Consider the following 16,322-nt stretch of genomic DNA (forward strand, 5'->3'; position numbering starts at 1 on the left):
GTCAAGTGTGAACACATTATAAAAAATATTTATGTGGTTGTCAGGGTCAAGTAGAAAGAAAAATACATCGAGACATTTTTTTCTGTTTTTATTAGCCCACACCCGTTGGAATAGAGTTACAAACCAAGTTTTTTTTTTTTAAAAAAAGTGTTATGTTACATTACATTAAAAACAATTTTATGTATAAACAATTTTTACGTATGAAATAAAAGTTACATTATATTTTCTTTATAAGGTCTGTAAGCAATTTGCGCAGTGCGGTTCTGGCAATGTCTAACACTCTTTCGTCCAATGCTTGGTAGTGGTCATTGCTCACCACTGGACCCAGATCGCCTTCATCAAGGCCCCGCGCTCTGCGGGAGGAAGGGCGGCGTCGGCGTCTCGGCTCTACCGACGACGGCGTCGGCGGCGGTGAAGTCTGGCTGCAGGCGGGAAATGGCAGCTGCGTCTCGAAGGCGTGTGCGTAGACCTCTTCACTTGTTGCGGGTAGAGTTGTATCATTGCGTAGCATACTAACCGCCGAAGCCAGGCAAGGAATCACTTCTAGAGGCAGGTCTTCCGGTCTTGGGTTGTGTATATGTTTCGAGTGCACGGTAGAGTCACAGTCTTCCGTAACATGTCTCAACGCACCCTGGCTCCACTCACTATACTCTACACTGCCTACGCCTGGATTTATATCTGGATACATGTTCCGGGGATTAAAGCTAGCCATCTTTACACCGTCACTGTTTTTGCACGACTGTTCACGCACAGACCTGCGTGTCTATTTAAAACAATATTTACTAGATGAATAATTATATGTATTATGCAATCACAGCACTCTGAATGGCAACATTTCGGTGCACAACCTGTTACTTGGGTATTTAGATACGAAGGCATTGAGTAGGTGTTTACTCTGGACCACCGAGCTATATTTATACCGACATCTCGTCTTTGTTTTATACGTTCTAGCCGCTTGCTGCGACCTTGAAGCCTACCCCTCCTCCTCCTCCTCTGAAATTTACCCCTTCTCATTGTTCCTGGCAATGTTTTCATTCATCCATGCTCTGAGCAGCGCTGCATTGTGGCGCAACGATACCGGTCTTGTACCTCTGCGGTTGTTGCTGTACGATTTATCTAATATCTTTAATTATGGGCAGCCATATACACTTTGAACATCCACTATGCGAACATGTTTACGACAATGTTTAGCTAGCCAATATTTCTGTTCGGCCCCGGCGACCATTATAGTTCCACTCAGGTGCGCCGCCAATATGTTTGGCAGACTTGTGTAGGGAAATATTCCGTCTTCCCATTTCAGATTGTGGAAGTTGTTGGTGAGACACGTATTTGTTTGTTGATGCTTTCTAATTAAATGTTCCCACGCAAATAGTGGTTGAAACGAGCGCGTAATCACGTTCCCTTCAGAGTCTGCAATGCTAACTTCCTTAACGATAAACCCGTGCTGTGAGAAGAAGCCTTGAAGGTTAACACACTTCGCCATGGCAGCTGAGACACGACTGAACATACATCGTGTTTAGCTCATTATTTTAATACTTTGATCCCTCGGGTTGTACGATACTAATCTATTGTGTAGGATAATTGTGTATGCCTGTGTTAGCGGCGGTATATTGATTGCTGCGGTAATGTCTATTTTACAATCTATGACGGTTGAGGTTAGTTTTTCGTTTTGACGTGACACGTCGAACACAAAGAGAGGGGCTTCATCATTAAATCCCTCCGGGTCAAGTAGAGGTGTATTTAGTCTATCGTAGTAGCTCGTTTGAAAGTCCGAGTACATATTATATGCAAGTAGGTAGTAACCATTCATAAAGTTTATTGCTAGGTCTGAATATGGATACGCCTCGGAATTAAGATAGACCTTGATATTTTGTAAATTACAATGATCGAATTTAGATTTGTTTGCGCCTAGAACATTATGCCTGCCGGTTTGAAATGCCACTATTATATAACGAGGGCGTTCGCTGGAGAAGCTAGATTTTACAGCCCAACTGACGCTCTGTGATGGTGGTAAACTTGGGTAAACTTCTACTCCCCACGATCTGAAAGCCATATCTATGTCGCAGCCTTTTTCAACCATTTTCAACAGCCGTGTGCGCTGGGCAGGGCTTACCGTTACATGCGGAACAAGCCAGTCGATAGAGTGCAAACTTAATATCACTTGCTGTGGTTGATCGCTTGTGTCCATTATAGCTATTAATATAACTGTTTGCAGTGATTATAACGAGCATTTGTTTACAATTTATTAATATTTGTTTGTAGTCTTCTGCAAAGCCTAGCAACTGGTTCAACGGGATGCATATTTCAAACTCGCCTTGCGCTGTAAGTGGTAAACTGTAATCGCCATCCGGACACTATCCCGCAATCTTACTTACGGATTTTTCATCACGCGTGCGCGATAAATAGTTTTTCACCATTGCCACAATTCCAACTTCGCGTACCTCGTCGATTGTCACACCGTTAAGTTCGAATGATATTCGATTTATCATATGTAGTATACCATTGTTTATGATTTTTATTGTCTGGTTTCTGCCCGTTTGGTTTCGTGAATGCACCGCGAATTCGCAGAAACGATTTAGCAATGTGCGTATACATGTCAGAGTTTTGTATTGCTATAACTATCTCGGAACTTGGCTCATACGGTCCCGCAATGTATGGTTTGTACGTGTGCATTTCACATTTTGAGACTGCATCGTCAAACTGCGGTGATTGTTGCACATCGAGTATACTATATTCCATTTGGAAATACTTTGAAACCTAATTTTTCTAGGAACCTCACGTTGGCAGGTGTTAACCGCTTGATGTTTGCTTTCGTACTGGCTCTATGCTTGCTCACCCCCGCCCCTTTATACAAACCAAAGTATCTTACCCCCATACTTTTTTCAAATGTAAGCGTAGTGTAATCACCTCCTTTCTAAAGTTGATTAATTAACCGTTCTGGTCTACCACTCTAATAACCAACTCTCGTATTTGTTGCATGGTAACCGGACTGTAAATGAGTGTTTGAGGCATATCACTGAGCTTATATCCTAGAGGAACGTTCGGGGAAAATTCGTGTATTGTACTGTTTGGTTTTCCATTAAGGAAGCTGTGGCCAATGATATTCGCCGTGATTCTAATCACATTTACCGGCATCACGTTTACAGGCTGGGTCGACTCGTGAATTTTATTCGCCTCGTAGACTTCCGGTTCGAATCCAAGCATCGGGGCTAGGGAACAGTCGCTGGTGCAGTCGATTTGTGCATTGCTGTGCAATACGCATTGTAGAGTGTTTGGATTACCTTTCAACGAAAACATTACGTCTGTGGGTAGGTGTTGTTTAATATATGTTTCAATGTCTAAGACTTCGTAGGAACCTATAGGTAATTTAATTTCTCGCGTCATCTCTTCGTTCTTCAGCTTGTACCTAAACATTCGGTTGTTTTCGTCCACGTTTGGGATGGAATTGTATACGGTAAAATCCACGAGAGCGAGCTGCCATAACCCGTCACTTACGTCGATTGGTGGGAAGTGTGTTGAACACAGTTCCGATGTGTTTCCACTTAGTATTAGCGTGATGGGCATGTTCTTTCGATGCCGGTTCTCTTATATACCGAGATGAGAAACTTTATGCACAAGTGTCCGCAGTTGAATGAGTTTAACCTTTGCTGTCTATCGTAATTATATGTTATTTTGCAGCCTCTCAGGTATCGCTGCATTTCTAAAGGGGGCGGCAGGTCTCCAAAACTATCGTAATACCGAGCCGTACGACCGACCTTGGCATACGCTAGACAATGCGTTCCGGGCCCCTTACTCATATCTAAATTAATAATACCGCTCTCGTTGTGATATGGTTTTGTGGGTAATTTATCCTTCATAAACACATTTCTAAAACGTGGAATTTTTAATTTCCTAATTGCTGTCTTTAGATCTGTGGTGGTAAGGGCTCGCTTTGGCAGGTTACTCAGTATCCTCATTTCCTTTTCCCGCCCCTCTTCCTTACTCTCCGCTTGACCCCTCCCCCTGACTTTGGGTAGGGACTCAGGTATAGGCCCGAACAGTTTTTTGCAAGCGCCCGCATTTTACTATTGTGTTGTGCGTTGTTCACGGTCTTGGCTATATTCGCCGCTCCACCAATCAAACTGCCTAACACTGCCAGTGCTGGGAAAATGAAAGGTAATAGCCCGCCTTTTTTCGCGCGGTTTTTCTTTGTTGAGACATCGCCGCCAATCTTATGTTTTACTCTCATTATCTTATTGACTCCCCACGCTGCAATCTTTTCACCGAATTTCGTTGCGGGATTCTTTGCTATTTGTGCGGCTTGGTTCGCTAATATACCATCGGCTATGTGTCTGTCACTTAGGTTATTACTTTTAGAATAGCTAATATCGTGGAGACGACACGCCTCGTCAAGGGAGTTGACTCCTGTATCTCCGCGTGCTAGTCTCTTGGCGAGTTTCGTTCCCGTACCACATAAATTATATCCTGGCAGATGTACTTCTACTGGCAGCTTGTTAATAACAGAGTTTATTATTCCTCCGCCTCTTTGTACCTTCTTTCGTGTACAATGCATAACACTATAGGTACTGATTCCAGTTGGTATAAGTATGCTGTTTTTATAGTTTTCTGTTTAGTTGCATAATGGAAGTAGTGCCACAGCGCGAGTCACTGCCTGTGCAGATTACACAGGCTGATGAAGCCAGTGCTCGCGAGTCATCCACAGATGCAGCGCGGCTACCGGTGTGAGAACATGCTTGCAGCACCCTACACAACATTTATTTTATATTTATTAGTTACACGTCGCCGGGGTGGGTGGGGTGCGATCCGGTGAGTTTTTTTTATGTATGCTTATTGGTACATGTCTCAGAGCGCTAGTAATTTATTTCTGTCGATCGTGCCGCATCTACCTTTTATTTTTAATTACTTAACGTTACGTGTTAACTTTAGGGGTACTAACTATTCTTAATACATTCCTGCTCGCCGGCGCACGAGCGAGGTTTCCAGCTCTCAGCACGACGTTTGTACAAAGCTTAATTTTACTCGACGTAAAGTAATAGTCTTTGTCCTAACTATGCTTATTTTCTATCTTTATAATATTATAAATGTTGACTATGCTTGTACCACTAAAGCATTTCCACACACAGTGTTATATTTAAAGACATTATTATGCTTATAATATGATGTGGGGATTATAATTACGCAGTTTATGAGTGACACTCCAGCGGACAACATCTCGCTCTCTCTGCGCGGGGTTTTGAGGTTATGTTGCGCTCTATTTAGTCATAGCTAGTATGGCGGGGCTTTTAAGCATAGCGGCATACTCTGGGTGGTGGCATCTTTTAAGCATAGCGGTTGGAAATGTTAAAATATGGTGGTTGGAAATTAAATAAACAATTGTTTTAAGCATACAACATGGTGGTTTAAGCATACTTTTCCAAATTTATATATGGCGGTTTGAGCATAGCGGTAAATGTTTTAGGCTTACTTGGGGTGGGTGTTTTAAGCATACTAGGAGTGGGGTTTAAGCTTAGCAGCAAAATATTTTGGCATAGCTAGTATGGCAGGGATTTTAAGCATAGCAGCATTTTATTTAGGCATAATGGCGGGGGTTTCTTTTAGGCATACTTGGGGTGGGGTGGGTGTTTAAGCATACAACATGGCGGCGGTTGTGGAGTGGTGGGGGTTTATAGACATATTTTTTGGAAATTTTAAACATGGCGGTTAAGCATAATGGTGGGGGAGTGTGTTTTAAGCATACATCATGGCGGTATTTTTTTTTTTTGGAAATTTTAGGATAGCGATATTTTTGTTCTTTTCGAAATTTAAATATGGCGGTTTAGGCATAGCTAGTATGGCGGGAATTTTACTTCTTTTTGGAAATTTAAATATGTTGGTTTAGGCATAATGGTGGGGGTGTGTGTTTTAATCATACATCATGGCGGATTTTTTTTTGGGAAATTTAGGCATAGCGATATTTTATTTCTTTTCGAAATTTAAACATGGCAGTTTAAGCATACAATATGACGGGTATTTTAAGCATAGCGGCATTTTATTTCTTTTTTCAAAATCTAAAAACATGGTGGGTTAAACCTAGCTTCTTTAAAGCATAGCTTCTTTAAAGCATATGTTCCTTATTTATTTCTACTCTGATAATCTGATCTCGTGGTCTAGTGGTTAAGGCGTCTGCCTTGTAACCTCGACGTTGCTGCGTCCCACGGATCGAATCCCCACGCCACCCAGGATTTTTTGTATACAATTCCCGCCTTCGGAGCGACTATGGCGCGCTCCGGTAACTAAAGGCTGAACTAAGATGGCGGCCTCCCCATAATAATATGGCGGCCCCCAGTGGTGGTGATGGTGGCACGGCCTGGTTACCAATGTCAACAACAATGGCGGCCCCCATGAAACATGATGGCGGCCCCCAGGGCAATATTTACATTTCCATGTTTACATTGGTCACAAAACCGCCTTACGGCCCCTACTCGTGAGTATCGTGATTGTCTGTGCCTAGAGGCTTGTTAACTATTCCGTGTCAAAGTGGCCTGGTTTAACTCGTTGTGCGTGAAGTGTAAAGGTCCAAGGCTTCGCAGGCTGAGATCGGGATATGTCATCCCTCTGACATACCTAACCTAGACCCAAGAAAATCGCACTCGGAGGCGTATCTTCGTGTGAGTGTAAACCGGTGAGGGAGACAGCGCATACAATGAGTTAACACAAAAAATAGCCATAAGAATAAATTTTAAAAATGAAAATTAAATTTTGGATGGAGATGATAGATATGTAGCTGCAACACTGTGGCGCGAACGTGTGTCTCTGTCTATGACTATTACAACTGCGTTTGACACAGTTAACACGTCACAGTTACTTATATTTGAGTAATTACAGATTATATTACGATGTAGTGTATGTTAAGGGTAATGTATGTTAAATGGCTGGCAAAGTATGGTTGTTGACTGTACTCGTGTACGATTAATACAAAAACTGATAACATTTAATAATTAAAGCAACATCAAATTATTAAATGTCTATAATTGATATAATTGCAACACATAGATATGTACAACACTTGAACTGAAAATTATTGATCTGAATAAGTTTGACTAGAAAGATTAGGTTCAGATTATCTTAACATTGTACCAGCTTTTAAATAACCTACCAAATACAGATAGCCAGACATGAATGGATTCGGGTCCAGTTTCGATACTACACCGTCATTACTGAATTATCAAGGTTTGCAACTACCGGTACTAGCTCAATTTGTGGTAGGGCAAGTTCTTCGGCCATTCAGGACTGCTGGGTAGATCGGTGTATGGTCGCAGGAACTTGTAGAAAGGGACGCTGCAATAGAGTTCTAATCCACTACGACTGCCGTAGGCTACGACTCATTGACTGGATCGGCGACACCAAAATGGTCCTGAAAAACGTGGTAGTACAAGGGAAATTCTCACCACGAGATGGCAGGAATCAGATGTAGAAGTCGCGATGCTGGAAGCACTCGCGAAACACCTCGTATGTCGTGTTAAGGCGTATACCCTGTATTCTGAGGTAGATGAACTCAGAATTCTCCTATCTGAATACTCCGTTTACACTGTAGTATCTAACTATCGTAGCGGACACGATCTTCTTGTTTCCTTTGCGGGCACCAGGTTTTTGGCAACACATCGCAAGGGAAACGTCTTCTCTCGAACATGGCGTCTTAGAATCCTCTCTCTATTCCTTCCTTTTCAACCTCAACTTCCCAGGAATTGTTGTAGCAACCAGCGAGCTCGCAACTAGCAGGAAGAAATACTCAGCAGTTGTAGTAAAATCCAATGTGCGGTAATTAAACCTGTGTTTAACTCATGTAAATCTTGCAGAAAAAGGAATAGGCGTCCAAAGAATAATTAAATGAAGACAATAAATTATTAAACTGCTGCAATTTCCAAAGACTAAACATACTGGCTGGCCTTAGCTATCCATATTAGTGTGATTGCTGGTACAACTTATAATACAAATACATATTTAAATATAATAATTAATTTACAATAAACATGAGATAATGAAATCAACCTGTAAACGGTTGACTGTTTACAACACCAAACGGTATCCCCCGATTCTGTTATAATTCTTTTTTGAATTGCCTCCCACCATGGAAGCAATTTTAAAGACGTATTCACGTCAAAGAGTTAAAATTAAATTTAAAGTTAAGATGAAATGCGGTGCAATGCTTAGCCATAGTGACCGCCGACAACTTAGCCAGAGGCCATAATGGGGCATATGTTTTAAAAGCCATAGTAGTACAATGCTTCGATAGAAGACAAACTATTGATGTTACTGTATTATATTATCTATTATCTTGACAGAAAATCCGGAGAAAACAACTAGCGAGGACTAGAAAGCAAATTTTTTGGCCTCCTGGGTGGTTGAGGGGGGGGGGGGGGAGGAAGGCTAGTCGCGGTTTTTTTATATTGTTGGTGTTTGGCTGGGTCGTTGTTGGGAATAGCTTTCATAAAAGAATTGGCGTGGGTGGGAACTTGGCCAAAAGAACACATAGGTAAGTAGTATAGGATAGCCGGAGCTGGGACATGGCGCTGGCGCGTGGAGCCGGAGCCGGTGTCCGCCATCTTGGATTGTGACGTCACGGCGGCCATCTTGGAGGAGTGTAACGGGACATAGCGTAACGGGACAAGTTTGACCTTGACCTTTGACCCTCAAAATTCGCCAAAATTGTGCAAAAAATGCCCAAAATTCCTCAAAATTCGCCAAAATTTACATTTCTGTGAAAAAAAATTCCGCCAAAAAATCTCAAAAAATTCCACAATTCAAAAATCAGGATTTCGAAAATCCTCAAAAGTCGTTTTGCCCTAGAAAGAACCCAAATTCCTAAAAGCGGCTTAAAACTCCTAAGAGCTAGCCGCTCTAAGCCGTCGAGGACATGACCTTGAAAAATAGGATGCCATGACAGCCATATTGGATGATGACGTCACCGTTGCAATTTCCGTTACGGCCGCCATCTTTAAAATCTTTATTTATTATCCGATTTTAATGAAACTTTTTAAAAATTATAAGAAAATTCAAATAATAACATTTTAATAAAAAATATTTAAAAAAACAAACATTAACGACACGGAGCTCGGAGTCCTCGGTTCGAACCCGACGAGTGCAAAAAAAATTAAAAATGGCGACCGATCCTTCCCCCTAGGTGGGTGCTAGCAGACTGACTCCCACCACTTTTCTTAAAGCATATATATCGTCACCTAGTATGACGTCATGTCTGCCATCTTGTCTTCGTTGCTGGAGACCACCATCTTGTTTTCGTCGGCGAGAGTGCGCTGACGCCATGTTAGTTTAGTTCTTATCCGCTAGAGTGCAGTAATCATTTAGTACTGTGACACCCACCATCTTGAAATTTGGCCGCCATCTTGAAAATCCGTGATTATTTAGCTAGAAATTCGGGAAAAGTTCCAAAATTCATTAAATAAATCACTCATTAACTTACATATTGATTCGATCGATCCCTGTCCTCGGTTCGATACCCGATCGATGCAATAATGTTTAATTTTATGTAAAAAATAATAATTTCAATAAACCATGTTCAACATTCGTAAAGAGACTTTAAATCATATACTACCATCATCCTATCAGACAACAAGACCACCATATTGGAAATTCGTAATTGTAATGCTAGAGATTCGGGAAAAAGTTCAAAATTCATTAAATAAATTTGTAATCCATATAATGATTGATTGGATCGACTTAGGTCCTTGGTTCGATCCCTGGCCGATACAAAACAACTTTAATTTAAAAAAATACTAAAAAAGTGTTAGGTTTGAGAAAATAAAAACACCACAAGTTCTTTTAAAAAAAATTTATTACATAAATTCAATACACTACTACAAGTACAAAAAACACTGACAAATTACCAAAGCCTTTTGGATTCCACGATTCAAACAGTCTTCTTAATGGACGAAGTAAGCCTTTTACATGACTTTAAATGTCTATCCGATCCGATCATCACCACAGCCAGAGACGGACTGAAGTTCATATCACTTATATAGTCTCATTAGACGGTACAACACATGAGTCAAATCGAAAACCATGTTCAGTATACTTCTCGGAGCATTTTTTTATAATGTCGATGTAAGCTATCGAGACGTGAAATTAGTTTATTGCACTTATTGCACTGAAATTGTATTCTTTGAACATTATTAGAACAACCGCTTCTTTCATGTCTGCGAGCATTTGAGGTAATAGTAAATGATGCACCACAGTATTTGCACTGATGCGAAGTACGCTCTTCATTAATTGAAGTATTCAATGCTGATGAAAATTCAGCTGATGGTGGAACCGCACATATCGAAGTCTCCTCCAGTGTTGTCAGAGGCGTTGCCAACGGGATCTGCTCCAACATCGTCGGCGCCGAAGTCATGGTTCCCGTAGTCGATGGTACATCCTCCATCGAGTACGACGTTAAAGTCGGTAAAGATGCCATCGAAGTCTCAAGAACAGGCAATTACGCGACTTATGCACCAGAAGAAACAAACTAGGTGATCCGTACACCGTCGACGGCAGTAACAAACTGAGCGTCCTGCTGTCTAGGACTCGTTTATATACATTAACCGGTTTGAATAATACGCTAGTCAAATCAAGAACAATTTACTAAAATACTAGAGTCAAAACAACATTAAAAAAATAGAAGCACCATCAACAAAAAAGGAAGCACATTTGGAAGCACCTTCAAAAAAGGAAAAACAATAGGAAGCACCGACAACGAAAAGGCAGCACAATAGGAAGCACCGACTACGAAAAGACAGCACATTTGGAAGCACCGACAACGAAAAGGCAGCACATTTGGAAGCACCGACTACGAAAAGGCAGCACATTTGACAGCACCGACAACGAAAAGGCAGCACATTAGGCAGCACCGACAACGAAAAGGCAGCACATTTAGAAGCACCGACTACGAAAAGACAGCACATTAGGAAGCACAGACTACGAAAAAACAGCACATTTGGAAGCACCGACAACGAAAAGGCAGCACATTTGGAAGCACCGACTACGAAAAGGCAGCACATTTGGAAGCACCGACTACGAAAAGGCAGCACATTTGGCAGCACCGACTACGAAAAGGCAGCACATTTGAAAGCACCTACTACGAAAAGGCAGCACATTTGGCAGCACCGACAACGAAAAGGCAGCACATTTGGAAGCACCGACTACGAAAAGGCAGCACATTTGGCAGCTCCGACAACGAAAAGGCAGCACATTTGGAAGCACCGACTACGAAAAGGCAGCACATTTGGAAGCACCATCATCGAAAAGGCAGCACATTTGGAAGCTCCATCAACAAAAAAAAGGCAAAAAGGAAGCACAAGTTACGAGATCTAAGTCTTAGTTAGAAATCAGAATACAAGAAAAAAAAAACATTAAATTCTTATAATTTTAATTATTTATTTTATTGCTTTACATTATACAAATGCAAGTAAAACAAGCCATTATTGTATGTAGCCAGCATTCCTCAGTTCCTTGAGTATGAAGGATATTTCTTTGATGCACGAATAGTTTCCTGCACAAAGCGAACCATGTAGAAGTCTTAGCCGGTCAACCAATATGTTTGGATCTTTCCATGATGTGTAATCATTCTCTTCTACCACCATCTTCCTTGCACCTTTATAATAAATATTATGATCTCTGGTGTCTTCCGGTTTACCACCAACCTCAGGGTAACTTTCATGTTTGAGACGGTGATCATCACAAGCTTGATCAGATTTATTTAATATATCACTTCGTTTCCATCGTTTCGGTCTCAGGACACCGCAACATTCTTCGATCTTGGCAGCTTTAGGTGCTTCATCATAGTCTGTGTCTTTGTCAACAGCCTCAGAGTCACTGTAACAATCACCGTAGAAGGAATCGTCTTCACCCAATTTACCGTAATAATTCGATGTTGATGATGTTGAAGTGTCTTCATCGTCTTCATGCTTCCTTTTTAGGAGTCCATCATTTTTACAAAGTAGGAAAGATCTACTTTAATTCGACTGGAATATATTCTCACTTTTCACGTTAAGGATTCTTCCATTGTCTTCATTCTTCCGTAAATCATCAACCTCCTTCAATTTAAGTTCTTTGACGAGATCGGAAGAGCCAAGAAAATTATTGTCGTAATGCAGATCACTCTTCCTTAGGCTAGTAGATTCATCGTTGTCCTCTAGCTTGTACGCAGGCTTGGCGCTACAAGTTCTGCCATGTCTTTTTAGGCTCTCTCTCCGCGTAAACGACTTGCTACATCGAACACAACTTATCATATTGCGCAGTGGATTTTTAACACAGTCATTCTTCTCGTGTTGTCTTTTATTCTTTCTCAAGATAAACTCTTTACTGCAAAACTTACACCTATGTTCTTTCGATACAGCGTCAGATCCCAAATCGGAATTCATATTATTTACTGAGACTAATGCCAGATACCAATTGAGTGATTTAAATTAGATCCAATACTTAAATAGAAATTTTTTCATATTTCATCAGCGAGAATTAATATATCTCATGCAAAAGTACTTTATGCATGTAGTTCTGCTTTTCAACAACAGATGTCGCCACATGTTGCTTGCAGGTAAATAATATTTAGTTCTTTTATGCGGGATGCGGGATGCTCACTAACGATCGCAAAAGAAGGATGGCTTCGCTAGGCTCCAAGGAAAAGGAAGTTCGTCTTGCATGTTGGTGCTCCACAGATGTCTCATGGCGTAATATTAATTTGACTGAGTAATGATATTTTTTAATTCCACCTGATAAAAATATTGCAAGTTTTGATTTAGTAGCAGAAATTATCGAATTAAATGTAACTCCAAATAAAATGACATGTCTCATTAGACAAAAAAAAATCCATGCAGAGAACGGTTTCTCAGAATAGTCAGAAACACTTGAAGAAACCACAGGAATGATTGCAAGAACACGGGAAAAACCATCAAAATATTGACAAGAATAATCAGGAGCACACGGAGAAAACCATCATAATATTGACAAGAATAATCAGGAGCACACGGAGAAAACCATCATAATATTGGCAAGAATAATCAGGAGCACACGGAGAAAACCATCATAATATTGACCAGATTAATCAGAAGTACTCGGAGAAACCCACCACATGTTTTCTTTGATATCATAAAATTACAGGTAAAAATATTTAAAAATAAAAATAAATTAATAAAAAAAATAAAAAAATGCATAAATTTCTGGCTTGTACAAGAACTCTATCTTTGCTCAACAATGATAAGTTTACAAGCTATCAGAAACTGTTTATGCATTTTTTTATTTTTTTTATTAATTTATTTTTATTTTTAAATATTTTTTCTTGTAATTTTATGATATCAAAGAAAACATGTGGTGGTTTTCTCCGAGTACTTCTGATTAATCTGGTCAATATTATGATGGTTTTCTCCGTGTGCTCCTGATTATTCTTGCCAATATTATGATGGTTTTCTCCGTGTGCTCCTGATTATTCTTGTCAATATTATGATGGTTTTCTCCGTGTGCTCCTGATTATTCTTGTCAATATTTTGATGGTTTTTCCCGTGTTCTTGCAATCATTCCTGTGGTTTCTTCAAGTGTTTCTGACTATTCTGAGAAACCGTTCTCTGCATGGATTTTTTTTTTGTCTAATGAGACATGTCATTTTATTTGGAGTTACATTTAATTCGATAATTTCTGCTACTAAATCAAAACTTGCAATATTTTTATCAGGTGGAATTAAAAAATATCATTACTCAGTCAAATTAATATTACGCCATGAGACATCTGTGGAGCACCAACATGCAAGACGAACTTCCTTTTCCTTGGAGTCTAGCGAAGCCATCCTTCTTTTGCGATCGTTAGTGAGCATCCCGCATCCCGCATAAAAGAACTAAATATTATTTACCTGCAAGCAACATGTGGCGACATCTGTTGTTGAAAAGCAGAACTACATGCATAAAGTACTTTTGCATGAGATATATTAATTCTCGCTGATGAAATATGAAAAAATTTCTATTTAAGTATTGGATCTAATTTAAATCACTCAATTGGTATCTGGCATTAGTCTCAGTAAATAATATGAATTCCGATTTGGGATCTGACGCTGTATCGAAAGAACATAGGTGTAAGTTTTGCAGTAAAGAGTTTATCTTGAGAAAGAATAAAAGACAACACGAGAAGAATGACTGTGTTAAAAATCCACTGCGCAATATGATAAGTTGTGTTCGATGTAGCAAGTCGTTTACGCGGAGAGAGAGCCTAAAAAGACATGGCAGAACTTGTAGCGCCAAGCCTGCGTACAAGCTAGAGGACAACGATGAATCTACTAGCCTAAGGAAGAGTGATCTGCATTACGACAATAATTTTCTTGGCTCTTCCGATCTCGTCAAAGAACTTAAATTGAAGGAGGTTGATGATTTACGGAAGAATGAAGACAATGGAAGAATCCTTAACGTGAAAAGTGAGAATATATTCCAGTCGAATTAAAGTAGATCTTTCCTACTTTGTAAAAATGATGGACTCCTAAAAAGGAAGCATGAAGACGATGAAGACACTTCAACATCATCAACATCGAATTATTACGGTAAATTGGGTGAAGACGATTCCTTCTACGGTGATTGTTACAGTGACTCTGAGGCTGTTGACAAAGACACAGACTATGATGAAGCACCTAAAGCTGCCAAGATCGAAGAATGTTGCGGTGTCCTGAGACCGAAACGATGGAAACGAAGTGATATATTAAATAAATCTGATCAAGCTTGTGATGATCACCGTCTCAAACATGAAAGTTACCCTGAGGTTGGTGGTAAACCAGAAGACACCAGAGATCATAATATTTATTATAAAGGTGCAAGGAAGATGGTGGTAGAAGAGAATGATTACACATCATGGAAAGATCCAAACATATTGGTTGACCGGCTAAGACTTCTACATGGTTCGCTTTGTGCAGGAAACTATTCGTGCATCAAAGAAATATCCTTCATACTCAAGGAACTGAGGAATGCTGGCTACATACAATAATGGCTTGTTTTACTTGCATTTGTATAATGTAAAGCAATAAAATAAATAATTAAAATTATAAGAATTTAATGTTTTTTTTTCTTGTATTCTGATTTCTAACTAAGATTTAGATCTCGTAACTTGTGCTTCCTTTTTGCCTTTTTTTTGTTGATGGAGCTTCCAAATGTGCTGCCTTTTCGATGATGGTGCTTCCAAATGTGCTGCCTTTTCGTAGTCGGTGCTTCCAAATGTGCTGCCTTTTCGTTGTCGGAGCTGCCAAATGTGCTGCCTTTTCGTAGTCGGTGCTTCCAAATGTGCTGCCTTTTCGTTGTCGGTGCTGCCAAATGTGCTGCCTTTTCGTAGTCGGTGCTTCCAAATGTGCTGCCTTTTCGTAGTCGGTGCTGCCAAATGTGCTGCCTTTTCGTAGTCGGTGCTTCCAAATGTGCTGCCTTTTCGTAGTCGGTGCTTCCAAATGTGCTGCCTTTTCGTTGTCGGTGCTTCCAAATGTGCTGTTTTTTCGTAGTCTGTGCTTCCTAATGTGCTGTCTTTTCGTAGTCGGTGCTTCTAAATGTGCTGCCTTTTCGTTGTCGGTGCTGCCTAATGTGCTGCCTTTTCGTTGTCGGTGCTGTCAAATGTGCTGCCTTTTCGTAGTCGGTGCTTCCAAATGTGCTGCCTTTTCGTTGTCGGTGCTTCCAAATGTGCTGTCTTTTCGTAGTCGGTGCTTCCTATTGTGCTGCCTTTTCGTTGTCGGTGCTTCCTATTGTTTTTCCTTTTTTGAAGGTGCTTCCAAATGTGCTTCCTTTTTTGTTGATGGTGCTTCTATTTTTTTAATGTTGTTTTGACTCTAGTATTTTAGTAAATTGTTCTTGATTTGACTAGCGTATTATTCAAACCGGTTAATGTATATAAACGAGTCCTAGACAGCAGGACGCTCAGTTTGTTACTGCCGTCGACGGTGTACGGATCACCTAGTTTGTTTCTTCTGGTGCATAAGTCGCGTAATTGCCTGTTCTTGAGACTTCGATGGCATCTTTACCGACTTTAACGTCGTACTCGATGGAGGATGTACCATCGACTACGGGAACCATGACTTCGGCGCCGACGATGTTGGAGCAGATCCCGTTGGCAACGCCTCTGACAACACTGGAGGAGACTTCGATATGTGCGGTTCCACCATCAGCTGAATTTTCATCAGCATTGAATACTTCAATTAATGAAGAGCGTACTTCGCATCAGTGCAAATACTGTGGTGCATCATTTACTATTACCTCAAATGCTCGCAGACATGAAAGAAGCGGTTGTTCTAATAATGTTCAAAGAATACAATTTCAGTGCAATAAGTGCAATAAACTAAT

The sequence above is a fragment of the Bacillus rossius genome, chromosome 8, assembly GCF_032445375.1.
Source record: "Bacillus rossius redtenbacheri isolate Brsri chromosome 8, Brsri_v3, whole genome shotgun sequence".
NCBI lineage: Eukaryota > Metazoa > Arthropoda > Insecta > Phasmatodea > Bacillidae > Bacillus > Bacillus rossius.